The sequence below is a fragment of the Schistocerca piceifrons genome, chromosome 8 (genome assembly GCF_021461385.2).
Source record: "Schistocerca piceifrons isolate TAMUIC-IGC-003096 chromosome 8, iqSchPice1.1, whole genome shotgun sequence".
Taxonomy (NCBI): domain Eukaryota; kingdom Metazoa; phylum Arthropoda; class Insecta; order Orthoptera; family Acrididae; genus Schistocerca; species Schistocerca piceifrons.
The window spans coordinates 268002575-268028782 of record NC_060145.1 but is presented as its reverse complement, the minus strand read 5'-3'; positions in this window follow the sequence as shown (position 1 = coordinate 268028782).

Genomic DNA, 26208 nt, shown 5'->3' with positions numbered 1-26208 from the left:
TTCTTGACTGGATATTTAACTTCAAACATTGTTGCATGTTAACAGTTTTTAAGTCTGACAAAGCATACTAGTAACGTGAAGTGATAAGTTGTATGGCAAAGATAAAGTTAAAGAGCAGATTATCTCTCAATAAACGGTTTTACATGTGAAATGTGGTGCAATCCTTTACTCTTTCTAGTACGCAGAGTTTCAACTTCAACGCAATTATCATGTGGTATACGTAGGATTCTGTAAGGTCCATTGTAAATCAGAAAGAATTTGTGACTCAAGTGTTTCTTCTTATGTGACAATGAATGAGCTTTAATGAGAACTTTCTGACCAATATATAATTTCTTTGCATTTGCTTTACCGTGTAGTTTTCTCCTTTTGTCTGCTGCAGATTTTATATTTTTAATAGCCAAATCAATTATGTCTTTGTGTCGAAGTTTACGTGTATTCGGAAAAGCTAAAAGCTCTCTGATTCTGTTCGGTGGTTCTTTCAGTACAAGAATTGGTGGTAAAGCAGTGGAGTCATGAGGCATTTCATTCAGCACGTTTTGAAATAAGTGTAAATATCTGTCCCAATGCTGATGCTTTCTGTGACAATAAAGTCTGCAAAGCTTATTGATTTCTTTCATAATCCGTTCAGACGGGTTACAATGTGGTGAGTACAATGAAATAAAAACAGGTTTGATTTTATGGTTCCGAAACATGCGTGACCAAACAGCAGATCTGAATTGCGGTCCGTTATCTGAAATGACTTTACTAACGTGTCCAACTTCACGTAAGAAATTTATAGCAAAGGCGTTGGATACAGACCGTCCAGTGGCTTTACGTAACGGAGTGAAAGAAACAAATTTTGAAATAAGCTCAACAGCGACTAGAACGTACGAAAATCCATTAGATGTTCTGACAAGGGGTCCCAAGAGATCAACAGCACCAAATTCTTTTAATTTAGAAGGAATGATAGGAAACAACAGAGCACGATGTGGGATAGTAGATGGTTTCGCCTTTTGACAAAGTTTACAAATAGACAAGACTCTTAGAATTCTTTTTTCCATATTGTTAAAATAACAAGTCGTTCGAAGAATATGATAACATTTTCGTGGACCAAAATGTGAGTAGCTGAAATGAATGTACCAAATGAGCTTATTAACAAAATCGTCTGGAATGCAAAGTACACATAGCTTGTCATCAACAGTGCAGCGTTTGAAGAGTATGTTGTTTCTAACCAGATAATAATAACAACGAATCTGAGTGTGCGTCTTTTCATGCCATTTACTTTTGATGTCTTTCCAAATCGGATCTTTATCTTGTTCATGTGCAATGTCCTTTAAAGATGTGGTGATGAAGTTTTCAAAGGCGACTTCCTGAATGTAAAGAATACTGAAATTTTTTTTCGAGGTTGCCTTCTGTGTTACTCTTCTCAAGCCCAGACGGTGCGCGTGACAGTGCGTCCGCAACAATGTTCTCCTTGCCGGTAATGTAGACTGTTGTGAAGTAGAATTTTTGCAGAAACAATGCCCAACGTTTTAATCTGTCATGATTTAATTTTGAAGACATAAGAAATTGTAATGCACGATGGTCACTGTATACTTTTACGTGCTTGCCAGAAAGAAAGGAACGGAATTTGTTAAATGCCCAAACGATAGCTAAAGCTTCTAATTCAGTAACGGAATAATTTTTTTTTTCAGATTTTGTTAGCATTCGGCTAGCAAAAGCAATGGTTTTCTGAACAGTATTGTCATTTACTATGGCTTCTTGAAATAAATGGGCACCAAGACCAACTTTAGAAGAATCCGTGCTAGGGCAGAAATCTTGTGACAGATCTGGATGAGCTAGTATTGGCGCGTTAAGTAGCGATTCTTTCAAAGAATTGAATTCCAACTGTGCTTCTTCGTCCCAGTTCCAAATAGTATTTTTTCCAGTGAGAGCACAAAGTTTTGGTGTAACTAGAATTTGCATATTCAGAAAACGACGGTAAAAATTTACGAGACCTAGAAAACTGCGGACTTGTTTTTTTGTGGATGGAACTGGAATGGCTCTGATTGCTTCTAACTTTTCAGGATCCGGCTGATTGCCTTCAGAAGAAATAATATGTTCTAAAAACCTCACCTTTGACCTACCGAATTCAGACTTTTCCAAGTTAACTGTAATTCCAGATTCAGCAAAAATACGTAACAAACTGTTGAGGATGCGATTATGTTGTTCCCATGAGGCTTCTGCTATTAGAATATCATCCACATATAAGGTGATGTGACGTTTTAAGAAATCAGGAAATATGGAATTTAGCCCGCGAATGAACGCTGCCGAAGAAATGTTCAAACCAAAAGGAAGTTTCCGAAATTAATAACAAACACCGAAACAAAGAAAAGCTGTATATTTTCTACATTTTGGATGAAGTTCGATCTGACAAAAGCTAGATCTGAGATCAATAGAAGACAACATTTTCACACCATTAAAATTTTGAAGAAGTTCTTCCATCGTTTGCGGCCCGTCTGTTTCAGGAATAATGATAGTATTGATTTGTCTCGAATGTAAGACAAGTCTGATCGATCCATTTTTCTTCTCAAAAACATGTAATGGATTGTTGTATGAGCTTACCGTAGGCTCAATAATGCCCTCGTCAAGCATGGATTGTATTTCTGTTCTAACACGGTCCCTATAATGTGCTGGAATTACGTATGGTCTAACACAAAATTTAGTATGCTCACGAACACGAAATTGGTGTTGAAATCCCTTGATTGTTCCAGTTTTGTGAGTAAAAACTGTGGAATGTGCTTGTAAAATCTCAAAAAGCTCCTGCCTATCAGAGTCATTACAATTCTCAATTGTTTGAATTTTATTCTGAATTAACTCATTAGTTTCAAATATGCCGTCGATATCATCCCTGTCAGTACTTGCAGAGTGATTGTTAGTGTCTAGTTCCGTAGACAATTCCGAACTGTTGTCTAACAGAAGGTAAAGCCGATTAATTTCCTCGTCATAGTTTGAGAGCCAATCTTCAAATTTCAAAGCTATTGACTCACCTTCTTTCTCTAAACTTATTTCAGCATCGTGAAAGTTTAAGATTACTTTGTATTCATTCAAAAAGTCTACTCCCAATACAATTTCCGTCGACAATAATGGAACAATAAGAAAGTTCATAGAGAAGCTGTGGCTTTGACAAATGAATTCTAAGTTGGTTTGTTGACGTACATCTACACTTTTTCCAACGATTGCACCTTGTAATTTAATCTTACATAACGGAAGTGTGGGGCAATCGTTCGATTTGTTGCATTTGCTAAAGGCTGTTTGACTAATTACTGAAATGGGACTGCCAGAGTCAAGTACTGCCGTAAATTTTACGTCATTTTCTGTAATGTGAATCACAGGATATGCAATGTTGTTATGTTTTACGTCGTGTTCCTGGGGTAAGATGTCCCTAATGTCTTCCATTTTTACGTAATTACTAGCCACGGCAGCTGCGTCGCCAGTTTCATAAGTCCGTTTTGTGGCTGCCAGCGGTCTGAGTCATTGCCTATTGTCTCTTTGTTGGCGCGCGTCGTTATTGGGATTTGGAGACCTAACTTCTACAAATTTACCTTGTCGAGAGGGCACTACCCTGTTTGAATCCCGCCAGTTCTGATGCAATTCAGGTCTGTCGTTACGATCATATCGTCTGTCGTGATGTCGGTAGATTCCATAGTTTCTTTCTTGTTGGTCACGTGGTGGAGAATTTCTCCCTGAATTGTAACTGTGTGCTGGACCGTTGCGTCTGAAGTTATTCTGCCTCCCTTGATAATAATAATTTTGGTTCCCATATTGTCTGTTTCTCTGATTGTCTCTGTGATAGTCATTACCGTGGAGAGGTGATCTTTCCCTGTAATTATTACTACTCTGCCAACGGTTGTCATACGGGTGGTGTCTGTTTTGGTCACGATTTACGTTGTAAGAATAGCCTTGTAGTGTCCATTTATTATTTCTGTCATCGCAGAATTGTGACGGATGTGACCTGCAATTGTTGTGCTCCTGTTTCCGCATTCTGCGATTGTCAGTGTCAATTTCCAATTCTTGTAACAGTCCCTGAAAATCTTCAATGTCGTCTTTGCAACGTCCTGCCAAAATAATGTGTCGTAAATGTTCAGGCAATTTGATTACGCAAATGGGGATGAGTTCTGAGGGGCTGTAGGGGTTTGACAGGTACTGATTCTTGTGCAACATGTCTTCAAAATATTTCACAAGACTGGAAAATTCAGATAGTTCGAAATGTTTCATCATTATGATGCTATGTTTTACTCGGTCTTGTGTAGCTTGAGACCAATATGCTGAGAGGAAGACATGATAAAATTCTCCTTCACTGTGACAATCGTGAATGACCGATCGCATTCTTACAGCTGGTTCATTCTCTAAATAGCCACACACAAATTCTAACCTGTGCTCCAATGACCAGTTGGGAGGAAAACAATGAGAGAATTGATGGAGCCACGGTTGTGGATGAATGTCGTTGCCAGAATTCTTAAATGCTTTGAATTTACGTGTAGTAATGAACAACTTATAGTCAAAATCATCGTATCGGCGAGTCGCATGTCGGTCATTGTTCCGTCGTTTCGGCGGTTCCATTTCAAAATTCGGTGCACCTTACCAATTTCTTTCATAATTTCCGAAATGCGCTGTGTTATTATTTTGTGGCTGTTCCGTATTTCTATGTCCCTCTTCCTGTATTGGAGCGCGAGTGTCCTCTGAAATATGTAATTCTTGTATTACTTGTGCCAACTGATCTTGTACTTCCCGGATTTCTCTTTTGTGTTGCGTATTAATTTGATTCTGATTTTGTCTGAATTTCTTAATTTGTTCATACTCTTCTGTGTCAGTGAAGGCTACAGGTCTTGTGTCACTCAGACCCTCATCCACCTTTGTAGATAAGTTAGTGAACTGATCCGAAAGTTCGGCTACTTTCTCCGATAGTGAACTTATTTCCTCAGTGTGTTTTTCTGAACCAAGTTTCAGAGTGTCCAGTTGTGTTGAAATCGTATCTACTGTGTCCTTTAAGTTTTCCTGAGTTTTTGCAAGTTGCGTAACCGAATCGGTAGATGCAACTGAGTCAATTTTAGCTTGCAAGGTGTCGTGATTTTCATGAACAATAGTTTGCAGTTCCTTTATGGCTGCTTCGTGATTCTGTAATGCATTTTCATGACGCGAAAACATAGGTTGGAAATGCTCACAAATTTGTGTTTTTACGTCATTACAGACTTTTTGACATTTCGATTCGATTTAATGTAACTCAGTAGTTAAAGCTTTGCGTGTTTGTTCAAGCGTGGTGTCTAACTTTTGAAGATTTTGTTCCATTGCGTCTAACTGTTGCTGTGTTTGTCTCTGATTTTGTTTCATTTGTTGCATTAATTGCAGTAATAATGTATTAGTGTCTGGAATCTGTTCCTCAATGCTTTTCGGCAGTGCATTTGCACCGGCAACATTCAGATTTTGACGAGCAGAAAATGTGTCTTGACTTATTTGAGAAAACGGTGAAGACGCAAAACCTGAATCTACAGTATTTGCAAGATTGTGTCCTGTCATTGCGGATTCCTGAGGCGAACTGTTGCCGACCGATCGATCGATAATGCTTCCCTGTTCACTAATTGTTTCACTGTCTACACCATTATTTGCAGCCCGCTCCATTTCCCTATGCACAATTACCAAATTACTAGTTTGAACATTAGTTAATTCATTACACAGTGGCGCTAACACACTGCTTTCGTCTTCACTGTCATTTCTCAGTTTACTTTGGAGCCTAGTATTACGTTTTTCACACGCCATTATTGTCACAATATTTCACACGACAACACAGAAAAGCACAATTTGAAGAGCAAAATAAGCAAACACATAACATAGCACTGAAGATAATATCTAGTTAATTGCAAGCGCAGCTGCGAAATACTTGGTGCAAATCTACATGCATGCCACAACTCTTTTAATGTACAACAATGAAAAACTCCAACTACAAGGGAAATTCTCTCTACAATTACGCGCTAGCAATAAGCAATAGCTACACTAATTACACAAACTACAAGAAAAAATCAGAAGATTCCAGTGAGGTATCCTCGGCTAAGGGTCGACATATGAAACGTCCCCTTACAAAAATTTATGAATGACTGTGCTGATAAACCTCTTACATTATTTGCTTTTCAAACAGCTGAGCAAAACTGAACGTACTCAGAGATTACTCTCTTTACTTATTCTGATCAACACTAAACTGACACACAATAATTTTAGCGCAACGCAATCTGACTTTTAATAATCCCTACAAAAGAATGGCTCTGACTAAAAATAACCTATACCTTTCACAAATCACTTACCTCACAAAAATCTTCGTTACTCGAACTACTGCAATACAGCGAGCGCCACTACTGCCAGCTAAATAAAAGATTCTAACTACTGAAGGCACTAACTACTGATAGGCATAGTTAGCAAATAAAAGATTTTGATAGAGAACAAACAATGTATTTACCTTAATAGTGTTCAAAAGTCATAATATATATAGCAGTTCATGACTTCCAGTCTTACAAATGTACTGTCCCTCATGGACACACGTCCAGATCATCAGCTATCAAAACTCCGCCATCTCACTCCCCACATCCACCACTGCTGGCGGCTCACCTCCAACAGCACAACGCTACGCGCTGTTCACATCCAGCTACCCAACACTACAACGGCAGACAACAATGCAAACTAGCCACAGACTGCACACAGTACAGCCAGTGATTTTCATACAGAGCGCTACGTGGCGTTACCAATAATAAAACCTAAATAGCCTACTTACAGACCTACGACACTTCCCTGGGGCATTCCAGATGATACCCTCACCTCCGATGAACACTCACCATCGAGGACAACGTACTGGGTTCTATTAGTTAAGAAGTCTTCGAGCCACTCACATGTTTGGGAACCAATCCCAAAATGCTCGTACCTTAGGAGTCTGCAGTGGGGCACCGAGTCAAACGCTTTCCGGAAGTCAAGGAATATGGCATTCGTCTGATACCCTTCATCCATGGTTCGCAAGATATCATGTGAAAGAAGGGCGAGTTGCGTTTCGCAGGAGCGATGCTTTCTAAAGCCGTGCTGATGCCTGGACAGCAACTTCTCTGTCTCAAGGAAATTCATTATATTCGAACTGAGGATATGTTCGAGAATCCTGCAACAAACCGATGTTAAGGATATTGGTTTGAAATTTTGAGGATCTGTCCTTCTACCCTTCTTATATACGGCCGTCACCTGCGCTTTTTTTCAGTCGCTCGGGACTTTATGTTGGGCAAGAGATTCGCGGTAAATGCAAGGAGCCAATGCAGTAGAGTACTCTCTATAAAACCGAACTGGAATCCCATCAGGACCTGGCGATTTATCTATTATCAGTCCATTCAGCTGCTTCACAACCCCAGGGGTGTCTATCACTATGTCCTCCATACGGGAATCTGTACGAGGCTCGAACGGCGGTATGTTTGTACGATCCTCCTCCGTGTAAGATTTCTCAAATGCTAAATTTAAAATTTCAGCTTTCGTTTTGCTGTCTTCCGTTGCCAGGCCAGACTGATCAGTGAGTGACTGGATGGAAGTCCTCGATCCGCTTACCGATTTTACGTAATACCAGAATTTCCTTGGGTTTTCAGCAAGATCTTTTGCTAAGGTTTGACGATGGTAGTGGTTGTATGCTTCGCGCATCGCTCTTTTTACAGCAGCACGAATCTCTACTAACTTTTGCCTGTCCTCATTCTCCACATCTTTCTTGTGCCGCGAGTGCAACTGTCTTTGCTTCCTGAGCATTCTCCGAATTGCGCTGTTAAACCACGGTGGGTCTTTTCCGTCCGTTACCCACTTTTTCGGCACATACTTGTCCAATGCGTGATTTACAATGTGTTAAAAATTTGCCCATAGTTCTTCCACGTCCATCGTACCAGAAGTAAATGAAGTTGATTCATTTACTATGTGGGATGCTAACAACTGCTTATCTGCTCTTTCTAGTAAGAATACTCTCCTAGTCTTCTTGACCGACTTTTTAATTTTCGTAACCATAGTTGTAAGGACAACATCATGATCACCAGTCCCTGTCTCAACACTGACACCGTCGATGAGGTCTGGTCTGTTCGTGGCTACCAGATCTAAAATATTTCCATTACGCGTTGGCTGTCGATTTAGCTGCTCAAGACAGTTTTGGATAATGTGTTCAAAATTAATTCACACGACGGCTTGTCTGTACCACCTGTAATGAATCCATAGACATCCCAGTCTATACTAGGTAGGTTCAAGTCGCCTCCGACTAATATAGCATGATCCGGGTACTTCTGCGATACAGAGTGTAGACTACCTTTGAACGATTCTAGAACTGTCTCGGTGGAACCTGGTGGCCGGTAATAAGACCCAACAATTAACTTTATTTCTCCTAGCACTGTTAAACGTGTCCAGATAACTTCACAATCACACACTACTTCGAACTCAGTAGACACAATAATTTTGTCAACTGCAGTGAAGACACCACCTCCTACGGCGTCTAATCTGTCTTTCCGAAACACGTTCCAACCCTCACTAAATATTTCAGAACTTCCTATCTCAGGGTTCATCCAGGTCTCAGTCCCGAGAATAATTTGCGTGCCATACGCTTCCTGGAGGGCAGTAAACTCAGGAACTTTATTCCGAACATTCTGAAAATTTGCTGGTAATATATTGATAGCTGAAGTGTCTTTACACTGAGCGCGTCCTGATTTCCCTGCCTGCACGTCGACTGATGAGTGTTCATCAGGACACCTCGCACTACTGCCTAGCCTAAAAAAACCACATGTGCACGCCACAAGTACTCTGCTACCCGAGTAGCCGCTTCCTTTGTGTAGTGCACCCCTGACCTATCTAGGGGCGTCCTACAATTCCCCACCATAGCCCAAGTCTAGAAATCTGCAGCCAAGACCGTCACAGTGTCTTTGTGGGCGTTGCCGACCGCTGTGCCGTATTTTGCCTGTTTACATATCTCCGCATTTGAATACGCATGCCTATAGCAATTCCTTTAGCACTTCAGTATATTTCCTTCCTTTGGTTATTAACTAAATTTAGAAAAAAGGTTATTTGTGTTCATAGGTTCCTTAATTTGTGAACAAATGCAGGTCATTTAAAATCATGCCCCATCAGATATCAAATAAGTACTGGTATAGTAAACAAGATCCCAGATATGGTACCGCACTGAAACACACCCCTCTCGATTTCCTTATGGAGTTATGTTTCATCCACGGAAGCGGATGGTTACTTTTCTGTTTTCAAGCTCGTCAAGTGACATTTAGGTAATATTGGTTGAAAACATCGTGAAACTACACAGCAAGAGAAGAGAAAAATCTGTACTAGATTGATACGGAAAGGAAAATCTATTCAAGAAATCGGAGAAACCATTGACTGATCTATCTATACAACCTCAATCAGAAGAAAAAGGTACGAAACCGTTCGTTCGACGTAAGATTCCTTCCCGAAGACTGGAAAGTTGCACAGCTCACACCAATATTCAAGAAAGGTAGTAGGAGTAATCCACTCAGTTACAGGCTCGTATCATTAACGTCGATATGCAGCAGGATTTTGGAACATATATTGTGTTTCAGCATTATGAATTACCTCGAAGAAAGCGGACTATTGATACACAGAAATCGGATTTAGAAAACATCATTCTTGTGAACTACAAGTAGCTCTTAACTCACACGAAGTGTTCAGTGCTATTGACGAGGAATTTTAGATCGATTCCGTATTTCCAAATCTGCAGCAAGCACTGTACCTTGCAAGCGGCTTGAAGCGAAATTGCGTGTTTATGGAATATCGTCTCAGTTATGTGACTGGATTGGTGTTTCCCTGTCAGGGAGGTCACATTTCGTAGTTATTGGCGGAAAGTCATCTAGTAAAGCAGAAGTTATTTCTGGCGTTCCCTAGGTAATGTTATGGGCCCTTAGCTATTCTTCATCTATATAAACGCTTTAGGAGACAATCTGGGAAACCGCCTGTGGTTTTTTCAGATGATGCTGTTGTTTTTCGACTGGTAAAGTCATCAGAAGATGAAAACAAATTACAAAACGATTTAGAAAAGATATCTGATGGTACAAAAATTGGCAATGGTCCCTAAATAACGAAAAGTTTGATGTCATCCACATGAGAGCTAAAAGGAAACCGTTAAACTTCGATTACACGTTAAGTCAGTCAAATCCAAAGGCCCTAAATTCAATTAAATACCTAGTAATTACAATTACGAACAGCGTAAATTGGAAGGAACACATAGAATATGTTGTGAGGAAGGCTAATCATGGACTACGATTAATTGGTAGATCATTTAAAAGATGCAACATATCTACTAAATAGACTGCCTGCAGTACACTTGTCCGTCCTCTTTCAGTATACTGCTGCGCGGTGTGGCATCCTTACCAGATAGGATTGATGGAGTACATAGAGAAAGTTCAAAGAAGGGCAGCACATTTTGTATTATCATGAGATAGGTGTGAGAGGGTCACTGAAATGATACAGGATTTGGGGTGGACATCATTAAAACAAACGCGTTTTTTGTTGCGGAGGAATCTTCTCACGACAATCCAATCACCAACTTCCTCCTTCGACTGCGAAAAGATTTTGCTGACGCCATCTTACATAGAGAGAAACTGTCACCGTAATAAAACAAGAGAAATCAGATCTCTCACCGAAAGATATAGGTGTTCGTTTTTTCCACGCGCTGTACGAGATTGGAATAATGAGAGAGTTAGTGTGAAGGTGGTTCGACGAACCCTCTGTCAGCCACTTAAATGTGATTTGCAGAGTGAAACCTACCACTAAGTGGTCGTTCTACAGTTCTATCCGACAGCTACTTACACCCAGACCTCCAGAAGTCAATCGTATCGGTACCAAACGTTGTATATGGACAAAGTATCAACCAAAACACCAATATTATTTATGCTATGTGCTGTCGTCCGGGAGAACGTACGTAAACGGTAAGTAATAAGTACCACCTGACCTTTGGAGCACAGGAAAACCATAACTATGAATGTACGTCGTTTGGAGCCCCTGTCGAGAAATCGGAAGACCGTTAAATTGTCATACCGACGGTCCCTGATTCGAGTTTTTCTCATGCTACTTTTTGTAATGTAGTATGTGTGAAACTGTTATCTGAGAACATGCTCCTGACTCGTAAAAGCACTGATAGGAGTTTATAAATATACGACGGTGTTGGCATCTAGCATTCAATTATTATTCTTATTGTCACTATTATTATTATTGTTACTGTGATCACTATTACTATTAACACTTCCGCAAGTGTGATGCAATTGTTTCTTTATTCTTCTGTTCCGAATGATTGTGTTTATCCTGTGAAACTACCACGCGGCTGCTGCGTCGCAGGTTCGAATCCTGCCTCGGGCATGGATGAGTGTGATGTCCTTAGGTTAGTTAGGTTTACGTAGTTCTAAGTCTATGGGACTGATGACGTCAGATGTTTAGTCCCATAGTGCTTAGAGCCATTTGAACCATTTTGTGAAACTACAGATGTACTCTACAGGTTTGCTGCTTTCAAATAAACGAAACGAAAGCGGACTGCCAATAGAAGTTTGCTATAGACTTTAAGCATCCTCTTACATGGTAGGAACATGTCTCATACAACAGTTTCGCACGTACTACAGTACAAGAATTGGCACGACCAGTGCTCGAACGTAAGACACTTGGTACGACAAACTAAGGCAGGACCAACTTCCGCACGGGGGCTTTACACGACTATCCCTCACTGTTATTCTCTTCTTGTGCTATGTAGGTCATGTGCCATCTATTATTCAGCATTTACGCACGTTATCCTGGACGACAGCACATGGCACAAACTATGTCGGAGTTTTTGTTGATACTCTGTCGTTATACGACTTTGGTACCGATATGACTGTCTGACATCTCGAGGTTTGGATGTCAGAGGGGTCAAGAAAAGTCCAAGACAAACCGCTCCAAAACTTGCTTCTGCAATTCAGATGCATACAAAAAAGCTTCTGTAAGTAATGCGCCTTATGAGGCTGGGTATTGGGACCAAACAGCCCGTGGAAAATCATACAATATTAAAATGAACAAAAGGAAGCCAGCTGCGTTTACAAGAGAACATAAATCCGATGGGTCTGATTTCTGGAAGAAGGTTGTATTTATTGATGAGAGTAGATCTGTGCTGTCTAAGTCAAATGGGCGAGTGGCGGTGTGGAGAAAAAAGAATTGTGAACTTGAAACGAGAAATATATTTTAGTACTTGAGCTGCAAGAGTGTTAATGGCGCAGGGGGAATTGTGTTTTATTGGTGGAAATATGGATCACAATATTTACATAAACATCCCAAAAATACATCCGTCCAGAAGTGTGAATAATATGGATCTCTTTGGGGACTATATTTTCACACAAAATAATGATCCAGAAGATACAGCTCTAGATACAAGGTTGTAGCAGTCGTAAAGCACTCCCCACTGAATGCCGACACGATCTCAATCTCCAGTCGCTAATCCAATAAGGGAGTGTGCTCTACGAAAATGTAAGATCTCCTCAGATGTCCAATATAAATAATCTAAAGCAGGGGTCACCAAATTTTTTTCCTAGCGAGCAGGATAAATGACCAAACGTCTAGCGTGAGCCGCGTCATCATTCATTACAGTACCTGCAAGCCAGAACGACAGCTCTGGGAAAAAGACGAAAAACTAGCTTCAGTATTCAGTGTTAACCGTGGGTCAGTGGCACGTATTGCACAAAAAAACAACGACAATCAACAAGAAGGCAACATTAGTAAGATGATGGCTACATCAGACATAGTGAGCACATATCCGAATCTCACAAACTAAGTAGCAAAAAACCTTAGTGACGTTTGGCTTTCAAGATATAATCAATGTTTGGATTAGTGTTGCTGCATCCCTTCGAGAGAATTGCTTTCAAATGTTCATCAGTCAGTTTCGTTCGATATACTGACTTAACATTCAGCATTTCTGGAAATGTGTGCTCACAAACGTAGCTTATTCCAAACACTGATGCTATACCAGAGGCAGATGTGCTGACTTTCTGAAATTCCACTTCAGGTAAGCAAAGGTTTTCCTTCCCTGTGCTTCTCCTTCAACAATTCATTTTGAAACGTCCGCTTAGAAAAATTATGAATGATTGTGCTAGTAAACGTCTACGTTATTTGATACAAAGACAGCTGAGTAAAACTCAGACAGTTCTCCCTTTACTTATTCCGATCATCACTAAACTGACATACAATATTTTTTGGCGCAACGCAATCTGGCATTCAATAATGGCCCTGACTAACAATAATCTATATCTTTCATGAATCACTTACCTCATAAAAATCTTCGTTACTCGAACTACTGCAATACAGCGAGCGCCAATACTGCCAGCTAAATAAAAGATTCTAACTACTGAAGGCACTAACTACTGATAGGCATAGTTAGCAAATGAAAGATTTTGATAGAGAACAAACAATGTATTTACCTTAAAAATGTTCAAAATTCATCATATATATATATATATATATATATATATATATATATATATATATATATGACATACACCTCTACAAATTTCCTTTTTCTGACAGACACACGTCCAGATCGTCCGCTTATAGTAACCTCTCAAAATTCTGGCATCTTTCTCTTCACATCCACCACTGCTGGCGGCTCACCTCCAACTGCGCAACTCTGCGCGCTGTTAACAGCCAACTGCCCAACACGAATATTCCAACAATGAGTCCAACCAGCCACAGACTGCACACAGCACAGTCAGTGATTTTCATACAGAGCGCTACGTGGTGTTACCAACATAAAAACCTAAACAGCCTACTTACAATTTGCTAGCAATGCAGAGAGTTTCAACTGTAGTTCAACTGGCACATTATCAAGGTTACAATACAAAGGATTCTGGCATACAAGAATGTCACTCTCATTTCTGACAAGATCTGAAACATGTCCCCAGAAAATTCTTCTTCTAGCTATGAATGACTTTTTTTTCTCGGAAAATGATGGTTTACATATAATGGGATTGTAGCAAAAAACTCTTTGAAACAGTGAAAATGAGAAAAAGTTTTCTCCTTCCAGTTGTACTACATACAATGTCTGCTTTCTTCGAAAAGATTCTATAATGATTACATACGAGGTTAGCCTTTCCATGAAGTTTAAAGTTCTGTTCATTGATATGGATTGAAATGTCGACCAGTAAATGACAAGTTTGACAGCCAGGTAGGATCTGATCGATGGTTATCGGCTGTATCTTTTTCAGAGAAAAAAACATCTATTGCGTTTCGCAGCTTGTAAAAACCATCTCACTGCTCTGTAATAAGATAAGACACGACTCAGAATCAATTTCTTCAAGAAAATCGTGGAACTGACGGTAGTTGAGTGCCTGCCCCGAATGAAGTTCACAGCATAATAGACTGCCTTCAGTACACAAGAAACATTTAAAGCCTTTCCCACGGAGTGCTTGCTGATGTGTAAATGCAGTTTATGAACAGAGTGTCCGAAATCTGCAAATCTTTCAGCTGAGTCCTGATTACTGAACACAGTAAATTTAAGGCATTTAGTAGTCAAGGGGTGCCCACACGAGTGAAGATGTAATATCCTAAATGTAATATTTATGTTTGAAGTATATCGGATCGTATCGTGTTCCATACGTTTTATGAATCAAATTCAACTGAGGTCGGCGAACTGGATGAACAAACGTCGCGGGGCAGGTAGGGCCCGCAGGCTGTAGTTTGGACACTCCTGATCCAAGGAATGCTCTACTACAGCACTGGCGTAAAATTACAATGCAATCAAAAGAATCTCTGGTGAAATCCATGTCAAGGATAGTATAAGCGATTATAAAGAAGAAACGAGGGTCTAACTAAGTACTAACCATAACATTCTATGTTCAGAGTGTCACTCAGTATTGCAGGCGAATACTTACGTATCCTAAATTGACTATCCTTCCTTTTGAATGTTTAACTATGTTTATGTAAATAGAATTTTTTTCTTTATTGTAATCTCCTTTTCACAGATTAATAAAGGAGCCCATGACCCTGATGTGCCCCGTTTTGAAAATTTTCCACGATCTTTACGGACTTAAACATAAACTCATGTATTAAACGAGCACTTTTAGGAGTAAACGCAAATACCAAATTCGAGAGGACAGTAGTTTAAATCCTGCTACACGTGTGATATCCGCGAACTCACAGTACTGCGGATCACATTCAGAGAAAAGGAAGTGTTTCACAGTTCTTATAACCACTTTTAGTATCTTGAAGCGCTCGAAGTCGCTTTTGCTTGCAACGAAAACACAAAATACAATTAGCATAAGTTTTGCAACCCACGTCACAGTAGCTAATGTTGTCCAGCAAAGCAACAAAAATACGGCCTAATTGCAAATACATTGTCAACTTAGCCTGTAACTTCTTACGAAGCTCACACTACTTGAATGTCAGACACTATCTTCGCACAATATTCATGGCAATATTTGTGCATACAGTATTCGATATTAAAGCGTTCCACAATATTTGGCAAACACTTGGAAGTGGCAGGACACCGGCACAGTAGCGTGTTCGCATTCCAGCGAAGCTCACGCACACTTTCTCTCTTCGAATCTTCGTCTATCGATATATCATTCGCTCTCTCCTTCTCGTATAACAGTTCCATTTACTAGTTATGAAAATAAGTATATGAAACTGAAATATTGCACAGTCAAAATTAAACAAGTTAATAATAAATACGTTATACAACATCTGTATCTGAGTGGTTACCGCTCGTGACTGCCATGCGGATGTAGTGGTTCATAAAAAGGAAAAAAAAAGAAAAGAAAAGATTGAAAATGTGGGAAGAAATTGTGAATAAAAAGGGGTTTTTAAAACCGTTAATGACCGTGAAAAAGGGAAAGAATGAAATGCAAGTCGGACTTCGTATTACAGAAAAGTTGTCAGACTTCATGATTCGGAAAAGCTATTGTTGGGGTGGTCCTTGTGGCGTTTCTGAAGAAAGTCAAACCAATTTCCACTACCAAAATTATTTGAAAGAGAACAGAGAATAACAAAATGTGATTAAAAGGGGGAAATGGCGTAGATAAGAGTTCATTCTTTACCATGTTAACATGTCTTCTCACGTGTGGCGTCCAGCTCTTGTTCTCCAAAAACTTCCTGTTTCATTTCTACGTGAAAAGTCGTAGCTGCTCCGAAATTTTGCAGTCGTCCAGGAATCACTAATTTATACAAATCAAAACCATCTTGGTATTGAATGCAATTTATTTTACGTTGCTACTTCCATCCTCCGAATTTCATACCAACTTCCACAATACGTCTGCACATCAATGAGTTTTTTCGTCTTAATCCGACCACGACTAGCTAATAAGTTTTTACGTCTGGATTAAGCTTCGGCTCTCAAGAGACAAAAGACGGATAGAAAACAAAAAAAGAGTTACAATTTTAGTATTTTCTCTGCCGTCGAGCGCCCATACCGCTGCGACGGTATAATTTATATCTGAGGGAACGAGTGTAGCGCGGTGAAATTCAAAGTCCCGCTACACAGAGGACGCGGGTTCGGTTCCCGGTAATGCCAAGACATTTTTTTGGTGTGAGGACTTGAACGGGTTGCAGTCGCAAGAGGAAGGCGTCAGACACGACCTACCGATTCAGCTCAAATTTTGTAGGTGTATAACCTAAAATGAATGACTAAGATACGAGGGGGGTTCAATAAGTAATGGATCACATGTTTTTTATCGGCCAGTTTCGGTTAAAAAAATACGGAAGTTGTTATGGGATATCGTAGAAGATTTCCGCTTCAGACCATATAGTTTCATGAAGTTCCGATAGCTGGCGGCACTATACGTAGCATTCAAAATGGGTACTGTAACGGAGGTGCATTCCAGGCAGTGAGCTGTCATTGGATTCGTTTGGCTGGAAAACCAGAGCATCGCGGATATTCACAAGTGCTTGCAAACGGAGATCTGGCGCTGACAAAAGCACGGTGAGTCGTTGGGCGCGGCGTCTGCCATCACCGCAACAACGTCGCGCAAGCATTTCCGATTCCCGTGTGCCGGCCGGCCGTACACAGCTGCCAGCCCTGCAATGTTGGAACGTCCGGACACTCTCATTCAAGGTGGTCGATGGATCACAATCAAACACCTCGCGGGACAACTGGACGTCTGTGCTGGTAGTGCTGACACACCCGTCCAGCAACTGGGGTATTTAGACATCTTCTAGCCAAACTGCGTGCCTGTGGAGTATCGCATCAGTTGTGCGACTGGATTCGTGATTTCCTGTCAATAAGGTCACAGTTCGTAGTAATAGACGGAAAGTCATCGAGTAAAACAGAAGTAATATCCGGCGCTCCCCAAGGAACTGTTATAGGCCCTCTATTGTTCCTGATCTATATTGACGACATAGGAGACGATCTGAGTAGCCCTCTTAGATTGTTTGTCATTTACCGTCTTGTAAAGTCATCAGATGATCAAAACGAGTTGCAAAATGAGGTAGTTAAGATGTCTGTATGGTGCGAAAAGTGGCAATTGACCCTGAATAAAGAAAAGTGCGAAGTTATTCACGTGAGTACTAAAAAAAATCAGTTAAATTTCGATTACGCGATAAGTCACACAAATCTGAAGGCCATAAATTCAGCTAAAAACTTAGGTATTACAATTACAAACAACCTAAATGAACGATCACATAGATAACATTGTGGGTAGAGCAAACCAAAGACTGCGATTCATTGGCAGAACACTTAGAAGGTGCAACAGGTCTACTACAGAGACTGCTTACACCACGCTTGTCCGCCCTATTCCGCAGTATTGTTGTGCGGTGTGGGATCCGCATCAGGTGGGACTGACGGATGACATCGAAAAAGTACAAAGAAGGGCAGCTCGTTTTGTATTACAGCGAAATAGGGGAGATAGTGTCACAGGCATGATACGTGAATACGAGAGGCAATCATTAAAACAAAGGCGTTTTTCAATAGGTTCAAATGGCTCTGAGCACTATGGGACTTAACTTCTGAGGTCATCAGTCCCCTACTGTAGTGGGACGAAATTAAGCGTCACCCATCCACCAAAGTCAGCCCAGTTTGCAGGTGACTATAAGTTTAATTTAGTTTTGTTTATGTGTTTTCTTATTATTTGTAATAAATGTGAATTATCTAAAAGTTTTGTATTTTTTTTATGTGTTTCATGTACGGAGAGATCGGCGCAACGAACGGGGACAGCATCTTCGTTGCCGCGACCAGAGAGGAAATTGCTGGCCGCTATACGTCGCGGGTCGACAGCCAAGGAGCAACAGAAGATCCTGGAACCGAGTTGTTGCGTCGTGTTTCTAAAAAATTAAAAATGAATTTTTATACTCTTTTTGTACAACAATGACGTCATAATGATCTTAACCTTATTGAAAAGTTAGTCACTGTCTGTCAACGCTCAAGTTCACATCTGTATGTGTAGGAAGCTAATAAAATAGTGTATGCTACTAAAGTTGAAACACGTGTCTTGAAGATTTATTTATGAAGAGTTATGTGAACGGATTAATAATATATTTGACAAGATTATTGATTCAGACAGCGTTGGCCGAAACTTTGAATCTAAAAAGTTTATTTAATGTGTGATTCTGATATCGATTAGATCAAGATAACGTGTGTCGATATAATTTTCTGAGGAGAAACAAACGAAATTTAAATTCGAAAAAGTTACGAAAACCAATTGGCCCAAGTGATGTAATTCTCTGCACACGACTCAACTGATGTTTTACAGTTTCGTTCAAGAACCATTCTATGACAATTTAAAAAGAATATAAATCATTTTTGAAGTGAGTGTAACTGACGTGGGTGACGAAGTCTGCACATGGTCATACATATATCAAACGAAAAACCTAATACGTCGTTACACCGCACTACACTTAGAACTACTTAAACCTAACTAACCTAAGGACATCACACACATCCATGCCCGAGGCAGGATTCGAACCTGCGACCGTAGCGGCCGCTCGGCCGAACGATCACATAGATAACATTGTGGGTAGAGCAAACCGAAGACTGCGATTCATTGGCAGAACACTTAGAAGGTGCAACAGGTCTACTACAGAGACTGCTTACACCACGCTTGTCCGCCCTATTCCGGAGTGTTGCTGTGCGGTGTGGGATCCGCATCAGGTGGGACTGACGGATGACATCGAAAAAGTACAAAGAAGGGCAGCTCGTTTTGTATTACAGCGAAATAGGGGAGATAGTGTCACAGGCATGATACGTGAATACGAGAGGCAATCATTAAAACAAAGGCGTTTTTCAATACGTTCAAATGGCTCTGAACACTATGGGACTTAACTTCTGAGGTCATCAGTCCCCTACACTTAGAACTACTTAAACCTAACTAACCTAAGGACATCACACACATCCATGCCCGAGGCAGGATTCGAACCTGCGACCGTAGCGGCCGCTCGGCCGAACGATCACATAGATAACATTGTGGGTAGAGCAAACCGAAGACTGCGATTCATTGGCAGAACACTTAGAAGGTGCAACAGGTCTACTACAGAGACTGCTTACACCACGCTTGTCCGCCCTATTCCGGAGTATTGCTGTGCGGTGTGGGATCCGCATCAGGTGGGACTGACGGATGACATCGAAAAAGTACAAAGAAGGGCAGCTCGTTTTGTATTACAGCGAAATAGGGGAGATAGTGTCACAGGCATGATACGTGAATACGAGAGGCAATCATTAAAACAAAGGCGTTTTTCAATACGTTCAAATGGCTCTGAACACTATGGGACTTAACTTCTGAGGTCATCAGTCCCCTACACTTAGAACTACTTAAACCTAACTAACCTAAGGACATCACACACATCCATGCCCGAGGCAGGATTCGAACCTGCGACCGTAGCGGCCGCTCGGCCGAACGATCACATAGATAACATTGTGGGTAGAGCAAACCGAAGACTGCGATTCATTGGCAGAACACTTAGAAGGTGCAACAGGTCTACTACAGAGACTGCTTACACCACGCTTGTCCGCCCTATTCCGGAGTATTGCTGTGCGGTGTGGGATCCGCATCAGGTGGGACTGACGGATGACATCGAAAAAGTACAAAGAAGGGCAGCTCGTTTTGTATTACAGCGAAATAGGGGAGATAGTGTCACAGGCATGATACGTGAATACGAGAGGCAATCATTAAAACAAAGGCGTTTTTCAATAGGTTCAAATGGCTCTGAGCACTATGGGACTTAACTTCTGAGGTCATCAGTCCCCTACACTTAGAACTACTTAAACCTAACTAACCTAAGGACATCACACACATCCATGCCCGAGGCAGGATTCGAACCTGCGACCGTAGCGGCCGCTCGGCCGAACGATCACATAGATAACATTGTGGGTAGAGCAAACCGAAGACTGCGATTCATTGGCAGAACACTTAGAAGGTGCAACAGGTCTACTACAGAGACTGCTTACACCACGCTTGTCCGCCCTATTCCGGAGTATTGCTGTGCGGTGTGGGATCCGCATCAGGTGGGACTGACGGATGACATCGAAAAAGTACAAAGAAGGGCAGCTCGTTTTGTATTACAGCGAAATAGGGGAGATAGTGTCACAGGCATGATACGTGAATACGAGAGGCAATCATTAAAACAAAGGCGTTTTTCAATAGGTTCAAATGGCTCTGAGCACTATGGGACTTAACTTCTGAGGTCATCAGTCCCCTACACTTAGAACTACTTAAACCTAACTAACCTAAGGACATCACACACATCCATGCCCGAGGCAGGATTCGAACCTGCGACCGTAGCGGCCGCTCGGCCGAACGATCACATAGATAACATTGTGGGTAGAGCAAAAGCAAAGACTGCGATTCATTGGCAGAACACTCAGAAGGTGCAACAGGTCTACTACAGAGACTGCTTACACCACGCTTGTCCACCCTATTCCGGAGTATTGCTGTGCGGTGTGGGATCCGCATCAGGTGGGACTGACGGATGACATCGAAAAAGTACAAAGAAGGGCAGCTCGTTTTGTATTACAGCGAAATAGGGGAGATAGTGTCACAGGCATGATACGTGAATACGAGAGGCAATCATTAAAACAAAGGCGTTTTTCAAATGGTTCAAATGGCTCTGAGCACTATGGGACTCAACTTCTGAGGTCATCAGTCCCCTAAACTTAGAACTACTTAAACCTAACTAACCTATGGACATCACACACATCCATGCCCGAGGCAGGATTCGAACCTGCGACCGTAGCGGTCGCTCGGCTTCAGACAAAGGCGTTTTTCGCTGTGACGGTATCTTCTCATGAAATTTCAATCACGTTTTCTCCTCCGATAGCGAAAACATTCTGTTGCCACCCACTTACATAGGAAGAAATGATCATCACGACAAAATAAGAGAAATCAGAGCTCACACAGAAAAATTTAAGTGCTCGTTTTTCCTGCGTGCCGTTCTAGGGTGGAACGGTAGAGAGACAGCTTGAAGGTGGTTCATTGAAGCCTCTGCCAGCCACTTTATTGTGAATAGCAATCACGTAGATGTAGATGTAGATGTGTGCCCGCTGGGTTAGTCGCTGACTAGCAGAATACGATAGAGAGCAACGAAGGACCAACTCCGTTCAACTACTTGCGCGTTACGAGGCTGATAGTGAAAATTTTTTGTCACACATAATCACAGGCGATAAAACGTCGGTTCACCACTTCGAACAGTACACGAAACGACAATCCATGGAGTAGCGCCGCACCACTCCACCTCCGAAAAAAAGTTCAAACCCGCACCCTTAACCAGCAACGGTCTTCTAGGACTCTGGAGGGGTTATTTTGTTTGATTTCCTTCCTCAAAGATCAACGCGGAAGTGTATTGTACTATCTTCAAGAAATTGAAGAAATTACTTTAGCGTGTTCGTCGTCACAAATATGCAAACAAACTTCTAGTTCTCCTCCACGAAAAAAGGCCTCAAACAAGTCTATGCACCCGAGAGGAGCTCACAAAACTTCATTGGACTGTTATTCCCCATCCATCCTACAGCACGGATCTCGCACCTTCCCCTTCCATCTGTTTCGCCCAAGAAAGGACCTTACGGGAAACAGAACATGGATGATGAAGAGGTTACAGATGGAGCAAGACGGCTCCGATGTCGACCAGCAGAGTGGAACCATGCACGCATACCGGAGGTCCCAGTAAGGTGGCTTAAGGCCGTCGCATTGAACGGGGATTGCACTGAAAACTAGAGTTTTTTAGCCAAAAAAATATCGGGAAAGGTATGGTGTGTTGAAATCCTGAATGAAACCAACTAGTTTTCAGAAAAAAATATCTTGCATTACTTACTGAACGCCCCTCGTTTTTGGCTCAACGCACCGCCGCTTTTGAGAAAAGCACCCCCAGATTTGATGACGCTTAACCGTCTCAAAACTGAACACTGATAATTTTTCATCATCATATGTAGGCCGTCCAGAAGCGCATATTTTCCTAGAAATCAGGAAAAGAAACGATTACGACTGTCACTTACAAGTTCATAAGGTATAGGTTATTTGACGAAGGCGCTGCTAGCGTAGCGACGAAGTCATTCCGCTAGGGAGCCGAGAACCTATGCTGGGTTTCCAGATGCATTCACCAGATTTTGATTTTTTATTTTCATTTAGTTTTTTTCTTCTTTTATTCTTTCCACATCAAAGTCAGTAGTAATAGCAGGGTTACTAAAGTACAAAGGGCGCTCAAAAAGTTTTGCACAGTCGTCTCTAATTTATTTATTTTTTGAAGGAGGAGAAAGAAATTTTTTGTGAACATACTTGGAACATTTAGCTATACATAGAGCCTACTCATTGTAGCCACCATCAGCTGTGACTCATCTGGCCCAACGTTCTTTCCCTGATGTAAATGCACTTTGATAAAATTCTGGGGATCGACTTTTACACCATCGCTTGACACAGGAAATAAGGTCTTTCCCACTATCAAATGTTTTATCGTGCAGGTGGGCCTTCAGACGACCAAAGAGGTAAAAATCAGATGGAGCCAAGTCCGGAATGTAGGGAGGATGAAGAACAATTTTCCAATCCATTTTCATGATTTTCTCTTGCGTCATAAGGGTTGTATGGCGTTTGGCAATGTCGTGGTGTAGTCTGATGACCGGACCCTGAATCTGTGGTCTTTGGATCTTGATGGCACGTCGCAGCTTGCCCAATGACAAACAGTAACGGTCCCAGTTAATTGAGGAGCCAGGTTCCAGAAAATCAATGAAAATGACACCATACTGATCCCAGAAGAAGGAGCCCATCACCTTTCGACCTGCTGTTCGTTAACGTCTTGGTTTCTTCTTCCGAGGGCAACCCGGATGACGCCACTCCATGGAGTGGGTTTTGATCTCAGGTTCGGACAAAAACAACCATGTTTCATCCTGGATAATGATGCCGTCAAAACACTGTTTCCACTCTTCAGTAAAGTTCTTCTACATCTACGTCTACATCTACATCTACATCATCTACATATATACTCCGCTAGCCATCAACCGGTGTGTGGCGGAGAGCACAATTCGCACCAAAGTCATATTCCCTCCTCCCGTTACACTAGCGGATCGCACTAGGGAAAAACGACTGTCTGAACGCCTCAGTACGAGTTCTAATTTCCCTTATCTTTGAAAGGTGATCATTACGCGATTTGTAAGGTGGTGGTAATAATATATGCTCTACATCTTCAGCGAAGATCGGATTTCGGAATTTAGTGAGCAGCCCCTTCCGTTTAGCGCGTCGTCTATCTGCAAGTGATCCCACTTCAAGCTTTCTATGAAATTTGTAACGCTCTCGCGATTCCTAAATGTACCAGTCACGAATCTTGCCGCTCTTCTTTGGACCTTTCCAATCTCTTGAATGAGACCCAACTGGTAAGAGTCCCATACAGACGAACAATACTCTAAGATTGGACGAACTAACGTCTTGTAAGCAATTTCCTTTGTTGAAGGACTCTACCAACAAACCGCAATCTAGAGGTCGCCTTGCCCGTTACTTGTGTAATCTGATCATTCGATTTGCGATCATTTCGAATAGTCACACCCAAATACTTGACGGATGTTACCGCTTCCAAAGACTGGGTATTTATTTTGTACTCGTACGTTAATGGGGAGTTTCGCCTTGTTATACGCAGTGCGTTACACTTACTAATATTGAGAGATAACTGCCGCCATTACACCATGCATTTATTTTCTGCAACTCCTCATTGATTTGTTCACAATTTTCGTGTGATACTACTTTCCCATAGACTACAGCATCATCGGCAAACAGTCTAATGCCGCTGTTAATACCATCCCCCTCGCACACATTCTTCCTCATCGTTTTCATTTCTCTTGTCAATAATCTAGGCACCCAACGTGTACAGATTTTTCTGTATCCTAGTGACTGTACCAGTGATACCACACTACCCACTGACAAACGAGTTATTTCAGCAAGCTGTCGTGTCGTCACACATCTGTCATTTTGGATGATTTGATCAATGGTCTCCTTATTCACACCACTCACTGCCGTCGATTGTCTAAACCTCTGCAACCACCGGTGGATACTGCTGAGGTCCATTATGTCCTTCCCATAAACAGGGAGCAACTTCCTGTGAATCGATATTGCAGAGTCATTGCCGGTCTCGAAGAGGAACTCCATTACCGACTGTTGTCGCAACCTGACATCTACTTCACGGTCCATTATGGCTCACCTGTAAATAAAAGAAAATACTTTTGTATACCAACTTATAGCTAAATGTTCCAAGTATGTTCATAAAAAATTTCATTCTCCTCCTGCAAAATATAAACAAATTAGCGACGTCTGTGCAAAACTTTTTGAAAGCCCTTTGTAAGAGAAACCTATTAGGAATAATAAATTAGACAAGTAAGTTTCTGAAAATACTATGATTAGTACAGAACTAAAATTTTAAGCCTCGTTGTATGAAAACAGTTTCGATTAAGAATGCTGCGAAGACGAGCATTCTATGCACGTTATCGCATAAGGGAGAAAAGCGAACTCTCGTCGTTGTAGGTAGTAAGCATAAAACAATGCATTCTTACACGGATCAGTATTCCATGACAGAGCCTGGAAAATTGTTTTCTAAAATTTTCGTGTGCGCATAAGAAAGTAATGATTAATTTGAACCCATGCCCACAGAAGAGGTCAATCGTATAAGAGACTCATATTTACGTCACTTGCTGAAAACTAGGGCAACTGAAAAATTCAGTTTACAGGACGTGTCTTGAGAGCGTTGTAAACCCACACACTTTTCATAACAAGTCCTGTTACTGGATTCCTACAGTGGACAAACTAAAGCTGACATATGTGGTAGCATGTATGTGACGAGGGTCAAGGGACTTGCACGGTAGAAGTAACACCGGCAAACTGCACACTTGTGTGACAGCCACGTGATGTTTATTTTCATCAACAAATTAAACTCTTTATTCGGAGACTTCAAATTGGAAACTGCTTCTGAAAACCCAGCCGGAATTGCACAACCGCTCCAATACAATAACGATTCCACCCATATTTCATGATAAACTTTTAGCAGCGATGTTTCAGGCAATGTTATCGATTGCGTGTTACGCATCAAAACTAATTCACGGAAAAGAAATACTTTTAAATGCAAGCAAAATTTGTTTTCCGTCGAACCTTTGGAAGGAACGATGCAGTTACGGGAAGACTGCAGTCATTAGATGTCGTTGGTGCTGCGAGTGTGTTTGCTTCGAATGTTTGTGAGACAGACAGGGGGTGGTTACAATTAAAGTGCATTACACACGGAGGGCCAGTGTGGGTTGTAATTATCTCATGGCAGCGAAACTTGGTAGCTATGCTAATCCGCTAATACGGAACCGATGTACGATGGAAAAAAATTGGTTCCAATTTTGGCAATAAGGTGAAAATCTGGCGCATTTCGTCGACGTCTCCGTTGCTCAAACTCAACAAATTGCGTAAGCGGCAGCTAATAATGAAATCAACATTATTTCTTTCTTTGTTTGCCCTTTTCTGCCCACATCCCGTCCCTAGTCCATTTGATACGGAAACATTTCTGTATGTCTTTCTGACATTCACAGTGCCAGATTTGAATCTTATGACCAAAATTGGAACTAATTTTTGTCCAACGTAAATCAGTTACGCATTAACGCATTAGAATATCTACGAAGCTCCGCTGCCGTAGGATAATTACAAAATGGTTCAAATGGCTCTGAGCACTATGGGACTTCACATCTGTGGTCATCAGTCCCCTAGAACTTAGAACTACTTAAACCTAACTAACCTAAAGACA